The sequence below is a fragment of the Rhinopithecus bieti genome, unplaced genomic scaffold, assembly GCF_001698545.2.
Source record: "Rhinopithecus bieti isolate Rb0 unplaced genomic scaffold, ASM169854v2 scaffold_79532, whole genome shotgun sequence".
In the NCBI taxonomy this organism is placed as follows: domain Eukaryota; kingdom Metazoa; phylum Chordata; class Mammalia; order Primates; family Cercopithecidae; genus Rhinopithecus; species Rhinopithecus bieti.
Window position 1 is genome coordinate 763,722 of NW_016830370.1, and position 18,051 is coordinate 781,772.

General features: G+C 53.7%; 1 protein-coding gene across 2 annotated transcripts in view; it reads right to left on the minus strand.

Annotated features, from left to right (window-relative positions):
• Nucleotides 1-2,811, minus strand: part of PCGF3 (polycomb group ring finger 3) — a 65,589-nt gene extending 62,778 nt beyond the window's left edge. The window contains exon 1 of one of the 2 annotated variants that reach the window (XM_017865421.1): nt 2,581-2,811. The gene's annotated coding sequence lies outside the window, so the exon portion shown is untranslated. The remainder of the gene's footprint in view (nt 1-2,580) is intronic. The other variant, XM_017865420.1, reaches the window with a different exon arrangement.
• Nucleotides 2,812-18,051: the final 15,240 nt, after the last annotated feature.

The following is an 18,051-nucleotide window of genomic DNA, read 5'->3' on the forward strand; positions in this document are numbered from 1 at the left end:
CCGAAATGTTAAGCTGAAAACCTAACACGGTTTTCTCCTAAGTAACCAAGAAGTGAAGTTGTGGCAGAGATGAAATCCCGAACCATCTAATTCACAGGGTCTCTCTTGGGAGTCCAGATAGCTCAGAGTTTTACGGTTACACCTCATCTTATTGCCCAACTTCCAGGCAAGCCCGCACGCCTAATCCGAGGGGATGTGCCTGAGAGCGATCCTGCCTTTCATTCACTCGTTCATGCATCATTCACTCTTTTGGAAAACGTGCGGCACACGGAGCAGCCACACGGCGCCCCCTGGGAGCAGGGTTCCTGGGATGACCACCTTCTTGAAACGCCCTTGACAAGATCTCACTAGACAACCCTTCCCTAGTCAAAGGACAGCATAGATCGCTCGCTTCTGAATACCTCATGCAGTATAAAAACTGCACCCCACTTTTTCATGACCACTTCCAAATTAAAGGAGAACACCCACCAGTTCTCGATGAAACGCTGATTCAAAGGTTTCAGAGAAATAAACCACCCCCCCTACCACACCACCACGATCCTTTCAATTCCTCCCTTACTGGAGAGGGAGTGGGAAATAGCCTTGCCTGCTCCAGCTTTCCTGACTTGGACCAGCTGTCCCCAAAATATGCCCAGGATTCCACATCCCAGCTCAGACCTCACCCCTCCTCCAAGTCTCCCGGACACAGGAATCGCCTCTATGCTGAGGAAGCGGGGCACTCATGTGACCTTCAAGATGGGGAGAGGGGCAGGAGGGGTTGAAGGTGTTGGACACAGACCATGGCCAAGGCAAGGACAGGACAGCAGCCCCGGACAAGGGGCTGAGAGGGGAGAGCACAGTGCCAGCCTGAGGCATGGAGCCTGTAGGCTGGGAGCTCCTAGAACCCTGAAGCCCCTGGCTCATACCTGCCCCAGGAACCACCTAGGCAGTTGGTGTGCAGGGGCTGTGGGGCTGGCCCAGGATCTCATGGAAAGGGCCTCGGGTACCAGGATGCCAGATGCCTGGCCTTCACAGCAGGTGCGTCCAGCTGAAGGGGCTGGGCAGATTCAGGACACTGCTGGAGCCCCCCTCCCAGGGTCCCAGTACTCCTTATAGTCTAGTCTTGGGGTCTACATGCTCCTCAGTGACTTGTTCAGGAGTCCCTACCCTCTGAGGACCTGTCTGGAAGTTCCAGCTCTCATCAGGTCCTCCTTGAGAGCCTAGTCTTCTTCCCCGTCCACACCACTGTCCTGACCCTAAGTGACCCCATTTGAGGTCCTGGTCATCTAGGAGCCTGTCCATGTCAGGAGCCCTTCTCTCTGTCCAGTCTCAGGGTCCTGGCTCCCGGGGGAGACAGGGCTGTCTCAGGGTCCGAGCCTCCGGGGGAGACAGGGCTGTCTCGGGGTCCGGGCCTCCGGGGGAGACAGGGCTGTCTCGGGGTCTGAGCCTCCGGGGGAGATAGGGCTGTCTCAGGGGTCCCAGCCCCCCAGAGGAGATGGGGTGGTCTCAGGGTCCGAGCAGTGCTCACAGGACTCACAGGACTGCTGCAGGGTCAGGTCCTCCTGAGTGATGGTCATGGGGTCCTGGCCCTCGTCTGTGACCCACATTAAGGCAGGACCTTCCTGGGGAACCTATTCTAGGGTCCCGGCATTCTTTGGGTTCTGCCTGGTCCCTAGATCTGGCCCTTCTCCGTGATTCTTCCCAGGGTCCTAGCCCTCCCTGGGCCCAGCCAGGTGGCCAGGTCTGACCCTCCTTGGTGACCCATCTTGGGGTCCCAGTCCTTCTCGGTGACCTGTCCCAGGGTCAGACCCTCCTGGATGACCTGTCATGGTGTCCTGGCACTCTGGGGGTCCTGGCAGTCCCAGAGCCCAACTCTCTTCAGGTCCTGCCTGGGCTGCGGTCCCCACCCTCCTGGGGTCCCAGCCCTCCCTGGGTCCTGCCTGGTCTAGGGTCTTCATCCTCCCAGCGTCCTGCCTGGGCTGGGGTCTTGGCCCTCCCGGGGTCCTGCCTGGGCTGGGGTCTTGGCCCTCCCTGCGTCCTGCCTGGGCTGCGGTCTTGCCCTCCCGGGGTCCTGCCTGGGCTGAGGTCTTGCCCTCCCTGCGTCCTGCCTGGGCTGCGGTCTTGCCCTCCCGGGGTCCTGCCTGGGCGGGGGTCTTGCCTTCCCTGCGTCCTGCCTGGGCTGCAGTCCCAGCCCTCCCGGGGTCCTGCCTGGGCTGGGGTCTTGCCCTCCCGGGGTCCTGCCTGGGCTGGGGTCTAGTCCTCCCGGAGTCCTGCCTGGGCTGGGGTCTTCGACCTCCCGGAGTCCTGCCTGGGTTGGAGTCCCAGCCCTCCCGGGGTCCTGCCTGGGCTGGGGTCTTGGCCCTCCCGGGGTCCTGCCTGGGCTGGGGTCTTCGACCTCCCGGAGTCCTTCCTGGGCTGGGGTGCCGGCCCTCCCGGGCTCCAGCCCTCTCCGGGGCCTGCCAAGCGCTTCCCGGGCCAGGCCGACAGGGACGCCGGAGCGCGGGCCCCGGGTTCGGAGCCTTCCGGGCCGGACACGGGCCGAGGCCGCAGCCTGAGGACCGGGCGCCGCGGGCCCAGGCCAGGCGGGGCGGACTCACTGACCTGCGGTCTCCGGGCTGCGGGCGAGCAAGGCGCACGCGGGGTCCGCGCCGGAGGCGGGGAGGGGGCGCCGCTCCCTCTGGGTCCCCCCCAAGAGGAGGAGAAAAAAGCCCGTCCGGAGTTTAAAACAAAGAGGCGGAAATGCCCGAGCGGAGCCGAACGCCGCGTCGGGGGCGCCGCGCTCGGAGCATGCGCGGTGTGCGGCTGGGCTCCCACCCCGCCGCAAGGGGCGTGGGCGGGGCCGAGGATAAGGGGCGGGGATAGGGGCGGGGAGGGGCGTGGTCAGAGGGCGCAGGCGCGTCGGGCCTGGACTCCGGGAAGGGACCCGCCGGGTGCGAGGGGCAGGGGCGGGGAATAGGGCGGGGCCACGAGGGGCGTGGTCAGGAGAGCTACCGGGCCGCGCTGCGCTCAGGGGCCCGCCGGGTCCTGGAAGCTCGTGAGCTGGCGCGCTGGAGCAGTGGAGTCCTCAAGTCCGGATCCCTCCGGGGGTGCCGTCCGGTCGGGGTGCTGCTGTCCTTTCTGGGAGCCGGGACTGAGCGCCCTCCCGGCAGGGTTAGGGGTCGGCGTTAGGGTCAGGGTTAGGGGTTAGAGTCAGCGTTAGGACCGGGTTTAGGGTTCGGGTCAGTATTAGGGGTTAGGGTTGGTTTTACGGTTAGGGTCAGGGTCAGGGGTGGGGTCAGGGTCAGGGGTTAGGGTCTGGTCTAAGGATAGGCTTGCATTTAGGATTATGCCCAGCTTCAGGACGGACTGGGCGAGCGCGTGCGGGTTTGAGGCGGGCCTGCAGTCCTGCGGGGTCCTAGTGTCTCCAGGTTTGCGGGGTCTGGGCGGGCGGCCCAGGACGTGCGGGCAGGCTGGGTCTTGGTTGGGAAGCTAGACTACCGAGGTTCCGGGCGGCGGGGCGCCGGGCAGTGTGGAGGATGCTTGGGGAGAGGCGAGGCCCTGCAGGTCCAGGGGGAGTCGCTGCAAGGCTGTGGGGTGCGGGCGTGGAGCAGGAGTGGGGAGTCCTTAGCTCGTGCCGCCTGGAGAGGGGGTCTGAGGGAGTGGCCCCGCGACCGTCCACATAGAGAAGTCCAGAGTCGGATCCCGGGCGCAGCCACCGGGCAGGCGGCCCAGGGCCCAGGGCCCAGGTATGGCGCAGGGCATGGGGAAGCAGCTTGAGTCCGCGCTGAGAGGGGCCTGAGAAGGGCTGGTGGCCTGCTGAAACCTCCAGCACTGGGTGGGTGCGTTATTGGGGTGGGAGGAGTGCAGAAAGCAGAGATGTGAATGTGCACAGCATTCCCAGGTGTGCTGCTGTGAAGGAGAGAGACTAAATGTGGCCGCTGCCGCCCCCGCGGGAGGGGAGGCAGGGAGGGCTCTGTGGAGCCAAGGGGTGGCCCAGTGCAGGGGAGGGGCCCATTGGAGAGGGCTGTCTGGGATTGGGGTGCTGGGGTGCTGGCCCTCTACAAGAGCCCTGACTGCTGTTTTCAGTTGGAGGAGGCAGGCCCCAGATGTGGAGGGGAGGGCTGGAGGGTCATCCTGGAAGGAGGGCAGGGGCAAGGTATTGGTGCTGAAGTGCAAGGGGGTGTGGCCAGCAGGCCAGGAGCGGTTCTGGACTGTGTGTGGTGGCCCCAGGAAGAGGCAGAGCGGTAAGCTGCAGTTCAGAACTCACTCCAGGCCCCAGGCCCCTCCTCAGGGAGGTGCAGACCCTACCTCTGGGGGGCCCACTACTCTCCTGGGTGGCTGCCAGTGGTGCCCGGACCTTGACCCTGAGCCCTGGGCTCCTGTGTCCAGCTCTGTTTCTGCTGAATGTCATTAGGAACCTCAAACGCCACATGGCAGGATGGCTTCCCCAGGCCCTTCTGAGTCTGCTGTGTACCCCAGCAACCCCCCAGCCCCCACCGCCAGTCCTGAGGCAAGACCCTGGAGTCCTCTGTACCCTCTTCCTCTCATGCCCACACCGGCCATCTGTGGCCCATCGGCAGCCAGCCAGGTCTCCCACCTGCACCCTCCAGGGACCTCACTCAACCAAGGCCCGAGGGTGGGGCCGTAGGGGCCAAAGAAGCCTAGGGTGTTGGCAGTGTGTGTTGTCCTGTGTGAGTTCAGGCGTGTGCACATGTTACATGTACGTATTCCTCAGTAGAGCTGTAAAGAAAGGAGGCAAAAATCATGGCACAAGCAGACTGGGGGAGAGGGGAGGCCCCTGTCCCCCCCCCCGGGGGGCCCCAACCTTCCCCAGGGTGCTTTTCCTCCCTCCCCGCCCGCCCAGTCACTAGGGCCTCCTAGGGCTATCAGGTGCCTCTCTGGTGGATCATTCTAGTCACTCACAAACTTGCAGAGGGGCTGCCCATCCTTAAGGACAGAGCAGAACAGAAAGAGCTCTCTGGACCCTGTGCTTCTCTGCTGTCTTCACAGCATCACTCTTCAGAGCTCTTTCTCCAGTTTCCCTCCTGGAGTTCTCTCTTAAACACATCAGGCGTCTGCTCCCACCCCCATATCTCAACCAAATGCTCCAGGACTTTGTGGGGTAAATCCAACTGCCTTTGTCACCACCCTTTCTGTTGCTGGGGTACAGACATGTGGACTGGTTCCCAGTTCCTCCTGTTTTCCAGCCTCCAGCTCATCAGGAAGTCCTGCCAGCTCTGTCTTGGAAACTTCCCATCATCCAGCCATGGCTTTCCAAGGCTTCTCTGGGCCAAACCCGCCCTGTCCTGCTGGAGTTGGTGCCACAGGCCTGGGCCCCCCACCCCCAGTCTATCCTGAACAAAGCGGCCAACCAGCAGGTCCCATCACATCCAGGTGGGAGCACTCCGCCCAGCACATGATGATAAGGACCTCCTCTGAGGTCCCTGCTCCCACCTCTGCTGCTCCCACCTCTGCCTGCTTCCCCAAGCTCACTCCGCCCAGGGCTCTCCCTGACACTCATTTACCTTGTTGGCAAGACTGTCAGGAAACAGGGCTCTCAGACATGAGTGGTGGGAGCAGAGGAGCATTTGACAGTATCCAGCAAAGTACATGGGCATTTATCTTTCAGCCCAGCAGCCCCCAAGTAGGACTTTATTCCAGAGATAAATGGCAGGAATAAAAAAGATGGGTGACCAAGACTATTAATTGCAGCATAATGTATAACAGAAAAATTGAAAACATGGCCATCCACACGGTTTATCGGATATACTCTTAAACCTCCACACCTTGGTTAGCTGATAAAGAAGAGACAGATGGCACCACATGCTGTTACAGAGTGACCTCCAGTATCCAGGATATGCTCTCCTGTGAGATGAGAAAAGGGCACACAGCTGCTGCCATTTACCGGGAGCAGGGACTATTGAAGTTCTACCCATTTACCATTGAACATTCTACCCATTTGCCTGTGCTAAAAATGCTTTGTGGAAGCCAATGCGGCTCACGCGTCTAGTCCCAGCACTTTGGGAGGCTGAGGCAGGAGGATTGCTTGGGCGCAGGAGTTTGTGACAAGCCTGGAATAACATAGTGAGACCCCATCTCTTTTTTTTTTTTTTTTTTAATACAGTCTCACACTGTCGCCTAGGCTGGAGTGCAGTGGCACGATCTCGGCTCACTGCAGCCTCTACCTCCCGGGTTCAAGCAATTCTCTTGCTTCACCCTCTCTCTAGTAGCCGGGATGACAGGCATGAGCCACCACGCCCAGCTAATTTTTGAATTTTTAGTAGAGATGGAGTCTTGGCATGTTGGCCAGGTTGGTCTCGAACTCCTAACCTCAAGTGGTTCACCTATCTCGGCCTCCCAAAGTGCTGGGATTCTGAGCCACCATGCCTGGCCCCTATCTCTTAAAAAAATAAAAAGTTAAAAAATAAAAATAGGCAGGTGCAGTGGCCCATGCCTATGACCCCAGCACTTTGAGAGGCCAAGACTGGTGGATCACTTGAACCCAGGAGTTCAAGACCAGCCTGAGCAACGTGGCGAAACCCTATTTCTCCTAAAACAACAACAAGTAGCTGGGCACGGTGGTGCGTGGTGGTGGTCCTGTGGCCCCAGCTCCTTGGGAGGTTGAGGTGGGAGGACAGATTGAGCCTGGCAGGTGGAAGTTGCAGTGAGCTGAGATTGCACCACTGCACTCCAGCCCAGATGACAGACGAAGACCCTGTCTCAAAATAAAATAAATAAATAAATCATTGTGGATTCTGGGAAGATGGTGGCAGTAGCAAGAATTTTGTATCATGGCCGGGCGCGGTGGCTCAAGCCTGTAATCCCAGCACTTTGGGAGGCCGAGACGGGCGGATCACGAGGTCAGGAGATCGAGACCATCCTGGCTAACACGGTGAAACCCCGTCTCTACTAAAAAATACAAAAAACTAGCTGGGCGACGTGGCGGGTGCCTGTAGTCCCAGCTACTTGGGAGGCTGAGGCAGGAGAATGGCGGGAACCCGGGAGGCGGAGCTTGCAGTGAGCCGAGATCCGGCCACAGCACTCCAGCCTGGGCGACAGAGCGAGACTCCGTCTCAAAAAAAAATAAAAAATAAAAGAATTTTGTATCTCCCTGAATTCCCTCATGAGACATGTAGAACTACAAAGCAGATCAAAACTGAGATGGGCAGCACAGACTGCAAAGCCAGAAGATAACATATTTTCACACCAGGTGGAGGCAAAGCTCAGAGCCTCAATCTCTGTGCCATCACCATGTGTGTGCAGGGCGTGAGTTTACCCTCCTTCCCAAAGCAGCTGAAACAGTGGACAAAATACATCCAATGATCTTCAGACACCGAGCATCAGGGAGTATGGGACATGGTCCCTGAGAGAGAAGCGAATGGGGCGAGGCCTAAAGGAAGGCTCCTGGCTGCAACTCAGGGAGAGGAGCTGGGGCAGAGGAGGCAAAGCTGGAAGTCAGAGAGGCCCATGCACCAGAGTCCACGGGGCAGGGACAGAGAGGAGGGACTCCCCACAGCCAGAGCTCCAGGATGGGGCAGGCATGCGGGAGCTGTCCGGAGCTGGGAAGGACTCCGGAAAGAAGCTGGCAGAACAGGGCTGGAAGTCTTTGCACTCCCACCGGCCCTAGGATGTCCTCGTGGCCCCAGGGGCACCAGGCAGGGCGGTCAGCTGTGGGACAGGAGCAGTCTGCGCTGGTCCAGACTCAAAAGCTCAGAAGGCTGGAGAAGACCAATGTGTCTCCAGATAACTTGACTTTGTACAGTGCAAAGCACAGGGATATTTAGTGGGGATGCAAATATACTCAGAACTCAACAGGGAAAGTGAACAACACCTGCATCGAATTGAAAGTTATCGGACGTGCAAAGAGGAAAATATGACTCGTGATAAGGAAGGAACCCCGTCAGTGGAAGCTGGCCTGGAAACCACGCGGGTGCAGAATGAAGTCTGTGTGTAGAAGCAGCTGTCACTGTTTCAGAGGCTCCAGGAGCAAGAGGAGGGTTGAATGTGCCTGGAAGTGGATCAGGAGATGGACGAGGAAACAGGAGCTGTGAGGACAGCAGGACCTGAGGCCACCCAAAGAGACCTGCGCTGGCCACGACTGGAGCCACTGATTGAAGCACACCAAGGACGCTTACACCACGAATGCCTCTTACAAAGATGCTGTGGACGGGCTCTGGGGCGCCAGCTTGTTATTTACGAAACTGGTGAAGGGTAGGGGTCAACCAGCCGCTCATCTTCCCTTATGCACATTGCACCTCGGGGCAACCAAAGACCTGGTGAGTGCTTGCTTCTCTCTAGGAACATTGCAGCTGGTAAATGAAGAAATTATAGAATAAATTCTCCCCCTTCCACAGCCCCAGTAAGATAATGACACGGGTAACAACTGTCATTGATGTGAACATTACCAGAACATTACCAGAGAGACGGCCGGACATCATGTGCCTCCTGGTAGGACAGCAACAATGACTACAATGAGATCTTGCTTAAAAATCTACCCTGAAGCCGGGTGCGGTGGCTCACGCCTGGAATCCCAGCACTTTGGGAGGCCAAGGCGGGTGGATCACGAGGTCAGGAGATCAAGACCATCCTGGTTAACACAGTGAAACCCTGTCTCTACTAAAAATACAAAAATTAGCCGGGCATAGTGGCAGGCACCTGCAGTTCCAGCTACTCGGGAGGCTGAGGCAGGAGAATGGTGTGAACCCGGGAAGTGTAGCTTGCAGTGAGCCGAGATCGCGCCACTGCACTCCAGCCTGGGCAACAGAGGGAGACTCCGTCTCAAAAAAAAAAAAAAAAAAAATTGTACCCTGAATACAGGTACAGTAGGTGCTCCGTCCCACCACCCAGGCTTGCCCCTCGGCTGCCCCTAGGAGGTCCCCAGTAGATCTCTGTCCCAGGCCTTCTCTGGCAAGAGTGAGGGGAGCACCTGGGGCCCACAGTGCAGGGGGAGCTCTCCCTGGGACTCAGGCAGCCCTGCTATGCACATTTTCTTCAACGTTGCTGTTTCTTTCCGTTTCACACTCTCTGCCCCTTTCTGACTCCCTAAGGTGGTCGCCTGAGGAAAGCTCCCAGCCCCACCCAGCCCAACCCCCTTAGCTCAGGCTCTGCTTCTTGGGGACCTGCACTAAGACACTGATCAGGCTTCCGGGTCTCACATGGATTTATGGGATTCAGGGACAGGCAGGAGACACCTTGGAATGTAAGCAGAAACTCTCAGGACTACGAACTGTTTCTTCCACAATTGATGTGCAGGGGATTGAAGATATGGTGAGAGAAACGACAGTCGAAGGGAAGTGAGTGTAGACCTGCGGCTTGATTTGGATCCTGAGTCACACAAACTGTAAACAAAACAAAGCATATTATGCAACATTCGTGGCGACAGACACTGACTAGATATTTGGTAATGCTGAAAATCAGCCGGGCCCGGTGGTTCACGCCTATAATGCCAGCACTTTGGGAGGCCAAAGTGGGCAGATCACCTGAGGTCAGGAGTTTGAGACCAGCTTGGCCAACATGGTGAAACCCCATCTCTACTAAATACACACAAAAAACTAGCCAGGCGAGGTGGTGGGCACCTGGAATCCCAGCTACCCGCGAGGCTGAGGCAGGAGAATCGCTTGAACCCAGGAGGCAGAGGTTGCAGTGAGCCCGAGATCGCACCACTGCACTCCAGCCTGGGCGACAGAGCAAGACTCCGTCTCAAAAAAAAAAAAAAAGATTGCCGCCCTCGCTTGCTGCCTGTGCCACCCGCCCACCTCAGGCGCCCTTCGGTCTCCTTCTGTTTCTCCCTCCAGACGCCAGACCCCTCTGGGAGCTGGAAGTGCCCACAGGTGCCCTGCAGAGGAGGCCTCATGGGAGTTTGTTCAGAGTGAACGCATCAATGAATGCCTGTTTCAATCAACCAGGTAGAAATCTTGGAAATAAAATTTATAGTCCTGGACACACATGAAAACTAGTCAGTGAGGTAACTCACAAACCAGTTGAAGAGCTTGGTGGAGCTGTAAGTGACGGTGCTGAGGACAGGGCGGCAGGGAAGCCACAGAAGCACAGGGGAGCCAGACAGGGCTGAAATCGCAGATGTAACGATCCCACAAGAGCAGAGGAAGACAGAGTGCGAGGAGCTTCAGACTGGAGGACTCACATGACTCTGCAGGTCGAGATGCAAACATTGTGCTAGGAACATGCTCAGACGCCTGGTAGGATGCTGGATATGGGGAGGCAGGACGCCCACAGAAGAGTCAGAAGAGCCGGACCCCGAGCAGCCGGCACATCACCAATAACTGAACCCAAGTATTATTTAACCATCGACGGAGAAATAACTCCAGTCGTTCATCTATGTGTGTGTGTGTGTGTGTCTGTGTGTGTCAGTGTGTGTGTCTGTGTGTGTCAGTGTGTGTGTCTCTGTGTGTGTGTGTGTGGTTTTTTGTTGTGTTTGTTGTGAGACGGAGTCTCGCTCTTGTCCCCCAGGCTGGAGTGCAGTGGGGCAATCTCGGCTCACTGCAACCTCTGCCTTCTGGGTTCAAGCGATTTCCTGCCTCAGCCTCCTGAGTAGCTGGGATTACAGGCACATACCACCACGCCTGGCTAATTTTGTATTTTAGTACAGACGGGGTTTCACCATGTTGGTCAGTCTGGTCTCGACCTCCTGACCTCAGGTGATCCACCCACTTCGGCCTCTCAAAGTGCTGGGATTACAGGTGTGAGCCACCGTGTCCGGCCTGTGTGTGTGTGTTTTTACACAAAACTAACACTCAGTAATGACCACCAGAAAGCTGCGTGTGGTGTGGTGAGCAGGGAGCACACTCTAAAGCCCAGGCTGCTCAGAAGAGCCTGGAGACGCTGCATGCCCTTGGCCTCTCTTGGAAGAATGTGCAATTAATTGTGTATGTTAAAAATCGAATGTCAATGGTCAGGCACGGTGGCTCACACCTGTAATCCCAGCACTTTGGGAGGCTGATGCAGGCAGATCACTTGATGTCAGGAGTTCGAGACCAGCCTGGCCAACATGGCAAAACCATCTCTACTAAAAATACCAAAATTAGCCGGACATGGTGACACACGCCTGTAATTCTAGCTATTTGGGAGGCTGAGGCAGGAGAATCGCTTGAACCCGGGAGGCGGAGATTGCAGTGAGCCGAGATCGTACCACTGCACTCCAGCCTGGGTGACAGAGGGAGACTCTGTCTCCAACAAACAAACTAACTAACTAACTAACCAACGGAACACACCACACAAAGAGCAGCCAGTGTGGGCTTCAGGATGCACTTCAATTAAGAAGAACGTGTCAATATCGGTTCATCAATCATGACAAAGGTACCAAACTCATGCAAGATGTAAATAATGGGGAAGTAGAGCGCAGGGTTTGGGGGAGAGGGGTATGTGCCAACGCCATACTTTCTGATAGATTTTTCCATAAACCTAAAATTGCTCTGAAACATAAAGTCTAATAATTTTAAAAAGCAACTTACTAATAAATGTAGCCAAAGAATGCAAAACAAATATTCTGAAGGCTACAACTACAAACCATGACCAAAATAATCTAAAGAAGATCTAAGTAAATGGAAAGATCTCCTGCATCCATGGTGGGAAGACAATATCGTTAAGGTGTCTTCCAACCTCATCATTTGACACAATCTATATCAAAGTCCTAGTGAGCTTTTTCCAGAAATTGACAAGCTGATCCTAAAATTTATATGGAAATTCAGGGGACTCAGAATAGCCAAAACAACCTTAAAAAGAAAAAAATTGGTCAGGTGCGGTGGCTTACACTTATAAGTGCAGCACTTTAGGAGGCCGAGATGGGTGGATCACCTGAGGTCAGAAGTTCCAGACCAGCCTGGCCAACATGGCAAACCCCCGTCTCTACTAAAAATACAAATATTAGCCAAGACATGGTGTGGACACTTGTAATCCCAGCTACTCTGGAGGCTGAGGCAGGAGAATCACTTGAACCCAGGAGGTGGAGGTTGCAGTGAGCTGAGATGCCGCCACTGCACTCCAGCCTGGGTGACAGAGCGAGACCCCATCTCAAAAAAAACCAAAAAACAAAAATAGATGCTCATTTCCAACATAGTCAATAAAAACTTGATAATATACACACAGTAGTTACGCCACGCAATACACAAAAGGTTAGATATCAGTCATACCTATAGAAAAATTAGACACGTACACTATACACAGCTGTGTGCACACAAACACACACAATACCTACCTGCCAAAAGATACCACAAGACACCCATATGCAAAAAAATTAAATACCCATCTCAAAGTCTTTTTTTCTTTTTTTTTTTTTTTTAGATGGAGTCTTGCTCTATTGCCCAGGCTGGAGTACAATGGCACGATCTTGGCCCATGCAACCTTCGCCTCCCGGGTTCAAGCGATTCTCCTGCCTCAGCCTCCCGAGTAGCTGGGATTACAGTCGCCCACCACCACACCCGGCTAACTTTTGTATTTTAATAGAGGCAGGTTTTCACCATGTTAGCCAGGATGGTCTCTATCTCTTGACCTCGTGATCCGCCCGCCTCGGCCTCCCAAAGTGCTGGGATTACCAGCGTGAGCCACTGTGCCAGGCTTCCATCTCAAAGTCTTAAAGCAGGCTAGACCCTGTTGGGAGGCAATTCTCCACACCTCGTGTTTCTCCACGGTCCAGGTCCTCAGAGTCACTGAAACCACGTTAAGAATGTTTGTCCAGGCCGGGCGCGGTGGCTCGTGTCTGTAATCCCAGCACTTTGGGAGGCTGAGGCAGGCGGATCACTTGAGGTCCGTTCAAGACCAGCCTGGCCAACATGGTGAAACCCTGTCTCTGCTACAAATACAAAATTAGCCAGATGTATTGGCAGGTGCCTGTAATTCCAGCTGCTCTGGGAGGCTGAGGCAGGAGAATTGCTTGAACTCAGGAGGCAGATGCTGCAGTGAGCCAAGATTGTGCCACTGCACGCCAACCTGGACAACAGAGCAAGACTCCGTCTCAAAAAAAAAAAAAGGATGTTTGTTCTGGAGATGCCTTAGGGTAGTGAGGCTCAGGAAGTCTCCCTCTCTGGAGACGTTTCGGGACAGAAAGGACAAAGACCTCCTCCACCCGCACAACACCCCCCCCACCTCTGTCCCTGGAGAAGGCTTACTTACACTCCAGAGAAGGGACCAGGTTTGTCTCTCTGGAAGGGAGGATGTGGAGGCCCCCAGCAGCCACACGGCTGTAATCCCAGCACTTTGGGAGGCCGAGGCGAGTGGATCACCTGAGGTCAGGAGTTCGAGACCAGCCTGGCCGACGTGGTGAAACCCCATCTCTACTAATAATACAAAACTTAGCTGGGTGTGGTGGCACATGCCTGTAATCCCAGCTACGCAGGAGGCTGAGGCAGGAGAATTGCTTGAACCCAAGACGGGGAGGTTGCAGTGAGCTGAGTCCGTGCCATTGCACTCCAGCCTGGGCGACAGAGCGAGACTCCGTTGGAAAAAAAAAAAAAAAAGGATAAGAGAACGGGGTTCTTCCCCAACTTCCCCAACATGCACCCGCTGCCTGTCCAGGTTCTACCTGCATGGTCCGAGCCTGAGACATGGGGACGGGATTGGGGACGGGATCGGCGACTGCCATTGCCAGGAGTGGTGAATGCTTTTGGTTCTGACAGGAGCTAATCTTTCCCATGTCCATGTATGTGTGAAACTGGCTGATCAGCTTGTTAGCTTGTGAGCAGAGCAAAATCTCAGGCACTTTAAGTCTCTGATTTAACACATGCTCATTTTATAACACACACACACTAATTCCACACCATGTGGATAAGAAAGTGGATACCTGATCACACAATGTACACAATATTGGATAACTTTTTAAACCCTACACACACACACACACAAATTCTTCTTCTTTTTTTTTTTTTTTTTGAGACAAGAGTCTCACTCTGTCACCCAGGCTGCAGTGCAGTGGTGAGATCTCAGTTCACTGCAACCTCTACCTCCCCGGTTCAAACGATTCTCCTGCCTCAGCCTTGTTTGAAATGCTTGTTCCCCAGTGCCGTAAAGAAATAGCACTTGAAAATAAATTTAATTTACTCAGCAAGGCCATTTTTACTTCCTGCAGAAAGGGTACACTTGCCAGCAGTTTTGCCACGAGAGTACACCAAACAAGGAGAGAGGATAATTTATAACCCTACGCACCCACCCTCCTGCTGTGTCTAGTTTCCATTGTCTGGAACAGGACTTCACATTGTGTATTTGTCCCGATTGGCTGCAACTTAGAACTTTTTAAAAGAGGCAAGGGCAGAGGAGAACAAAGAAGGAGGAAGTAACTTGTGGAATGCTGAGAAAGGTAAAAACACCTTCAAACAATGAAGAAGAACAGGCTTTGAACTAATGCTTGCTTGGACCAGTATAAGCATGCCAGGGCAAATATTAGGCTAAATTGTGGGAGCTAAGAAAGTAAAGTACATTGATTTCTTTATTACAGCTAGCAGATAGTTAAGAATGTTAGCACAGGTCTTTGAATAAATTTTGCTTCTAAGAGAAGTTGCTATTTATTCCTAATTAGACGGGGAGGAAAGTCTTTGAAGACGAACATCTACTTTACTTTTTACAGCCTCCCAAGTAGCTGGGATTACAGGTGCGCATCACCCCGCCTAGGTTTTTTTTTGTATTTTTGAGGGGTTTCACCATGTTGGCCAGGCTACTCTTAAACTCCTGACCTCAAGTGTTCCAATCACCTCGACCTCCCAAAGTGCTGGGATTACAGGCGTGAGCCACTTGCCTGGCCTCAATTGATTTAGAAAGTTTGTTTTTTATATACATATATATACATATATATGTACATGTGTATATATATGTATATATACACATATATATGTACACGTGTATATATGTGTACACGTGTATATATGTATACATATATGTACATGTGTATATATGTACACGTGTATATATGTGGTACTATCATGTACATGTGGGCGCGTGTATACTGTACATGTGTTGGTCACTAATATATGCATACATATATACATATATTTATACTATTATATATTATATATATTGTATACAATATCATAATACATATGATATAAATATTTTATTTTATTTTATTTTATTTTTTGAGACGGAGTCTTATTCTGTCACCCAGGCTGGAGTGCAATGGCACGATCTCGGCTCACTGCAACCTCTGCCCTCCCTGCCTCAGCCTCCTGAGTAGCTGGGATTACAGGCATGCGGCACCACGCTTGGCTAATTTTTGTATTTTTAGTAGAAATGGGGTTTCACCAATTTGGCCAGGCCAGTCTCAGACTCCTGACCTCAAATGATCCGCCTGCCTTGGCCTCCCAAAGTGCTGGGATTACAGGCGTGAGACACCGCACCTGGCCAACTTAGAAAGTTGATTTTGCCAAAGTTAAGGACACTCCTGTGACACAGCCTCAGGCAGTCCTGATGGCACGCAAGGTGTTGGGGCACAACTTGTTTTTATTTTGTTTGTTTGTTTTTGAGACAGAGTCTCTGTCTGTCGCCCAGGCTGGAGTGCAGTGGCGTGATCTCGGCTCATTGCAAGCTCCGCCTCCCAGGTTCACCATTCTCCTGCCTCAGCCTCTGGAGTAGCTGGGATTACAGGCGCCTGCCACTGCGCCTGGCTAATTTTTGTACGTTTAGTAGAGACGGGGTTTCACCATGTTGGTCAGACTGGTCTCGAACTCCTGACCTCAGGTGATCCACCCGCTTCGGCCTCCCAAAGTGCTGGGATTACAGGCGTGAGCCACCATGCCCGTCCCACATCTTAGTTTTATACGTTTTAGAGAGACATGAGACATTGATCAATACATGTAACATTGTTCAGTCTGGTAAGGCAGAACAACGTGAGGAGGTGGGGGGCTTCAGGTCATAGGTAGATTTAAAGATTTTCTGTTTGGCCATTGGTTAAAAGAGTTACCACCTAAAGACCTGGAATCAAACAGAAAGGAATCCCTGGGCTAAAATGAGAGGTTGTAGAGACCAAAGTTTTATTGCAAATGAAGCCTCCAGGGAGAAGGCTTCAGAGAGAATAGCTGGGAAATGCTTATCAGACTCAAAGAGACTGAAGGTCTCTGTGTTGATGTTTATGAGGCTGGTCTGATTTCCACTTCCCCTCATGGCCTGAAGCAGTTTTTCTGGATAATTTGGAATGTTGTTGGCCAAGGGGAGGGTCCATCCTTTGGTTAGGGGCTTAGAATTTTAATTTTTGTTTACACACAAATGAGAACACCAGGTCCTTCGACTGCTTACACCAAATCCTCTGTGGAGGAGAGACAGGAAGGGTCCCCTGGACTCCAGATTCAAGGTGCCCTGACTTCGGGGCTCACGGGAGCCCCCAGGTGGGATGGGGAGGGGAGAAGGACATGGAGGCCTCCTCTCTGGGCGGCCCGACTGGAGTGGCATGTGGACTGACTGTGGCCAGAGCCCTCCCTTGTCTAAGTAAATAAATAGGCTCCCGTTTCTGTGCACATCTCTGGAAAGACATGGGTCTTCCACATGCTTGAGGATGCCATCACGTTGTCACTCTGGGGCAGTCTGTGCATCCGGGTCTGTGTGTGCTGACTCAGTCCCGGCCACAGGCGCTGTCCCGCATGGGCTGTTGGCAGCTAGGCCCTGGAGGGAGGAGCAGAGACAGGTGGGAGTGATGGCATGCAGGTGTGTGGAGACGGGGTGGGTACACATGGAACCAGACAGGTCCAGAAGGCTCCACACAGGAAGTGGGCACCCTGTGGAGGAACCTGTCCGGCAGGCCCGGGGCGGTGGAGGGACCCATAGCAGAGAGGCCATGGGCCCATGGTTTCTACCCTGGAGCTGCTTTTACCCTGGAGCTGTGCTGGGCAGTCCTTCCCCCAGGGCTTTGGGGTGGGCAGATGGCTCCTGCCCTCACATTGCTGAGGTTCTCTGGGAGGAGCAGATAAAAACCAAGCAGAGGAGCAGCAAGACAGGCAGGCGCAGCACGTGAGATTCCCTCCCTGACAGCCTCGCAAAAGGCAGCCTGCCTCCTCCTTCAGTCATGGCAGAGCAACTGTTCCCAGTGGCTTCATTGTGAGCAAGATATTATTTAGGGAAGACACATTAGCCCAAAATTAATGAATGCTAGTCTGGGATGCTGACAGAAGTCTATGTTGGGTTACAAGAAGAGAGATAACAGCACTGAAATGCAAATTTAGCCATAACTGTGTACATTAAGGATTATTTAAATAAACTTTTGAAGATCCTTTTCTTTCTTTTTTTTTTTTTTGAGTCGCCCAGGCTGGTATGCAATGGTGTGATCTCAGGTTACTGCAACCTCCGCCTCCTTGGTTCAGGCGATTCTCCTGCCTCAGCCTCCCGAGTAGCTGGGACTACAGGTGCCCACCACCAAGCCCAGCTAATTTTTTCTGTATTTTTAGTAGAGACGGGGTTTCACCATGTTGGCCAGGCTGGTCTCGAAGTCCCGACCTCAGGTAATTTGCCCACCTTGGCCTCTCAAAGTGCTGGGATGTCAGGCATGAGCCACCGAACCTGGCCGAAGATCCTTTTGAAAAGCAAGATGCTGGGTGCCTTTATGTGGAGGTCACCATCTAAAGGTGCACAGACAATTCTGGGTTCAAGGTGAGGATCCCAGGATGGTGCTGTACCCGGATCCAAAACCCAGACAGCTTAGATGAGTGCGCTGAAGGTGCTTATGGAGAAATTTAAATAAAACTGTTTCATTAGATGTGAGAGTGGAAAAAGTCATTGTTTCCAAATGAGTGCACTTATACTATGCGATTTTTTAAAAATAAACTTTTTTTGGCTGGGCTCAGTGGCTCAAGCCTGTAATCCCAGCACTTTGGGAGGCCGAGACGGGCGGATCACGAGGTCAGGAGATCAAGACCATCCTGGCTAACATGGTGAAACCCCATCTCTACTAAAAAAAATACAAAAAACTAGCCGGGCGAGGTGGCAGGCGCCTGTAGTCCCAGCTACTCCAGAGGCTGAGGTAGGAGAATGGCATAAACCCAGGAGGCGGAGCTTACAGTGAGCTGAGATCCGGCCACTGCACGCCAGCCTGGGCGACAGAGCGAGACTCTGTCTCAAAAAAATAAATAAATAAATAAACTTTTTTTTTTTTTGAGACGAAGTCTC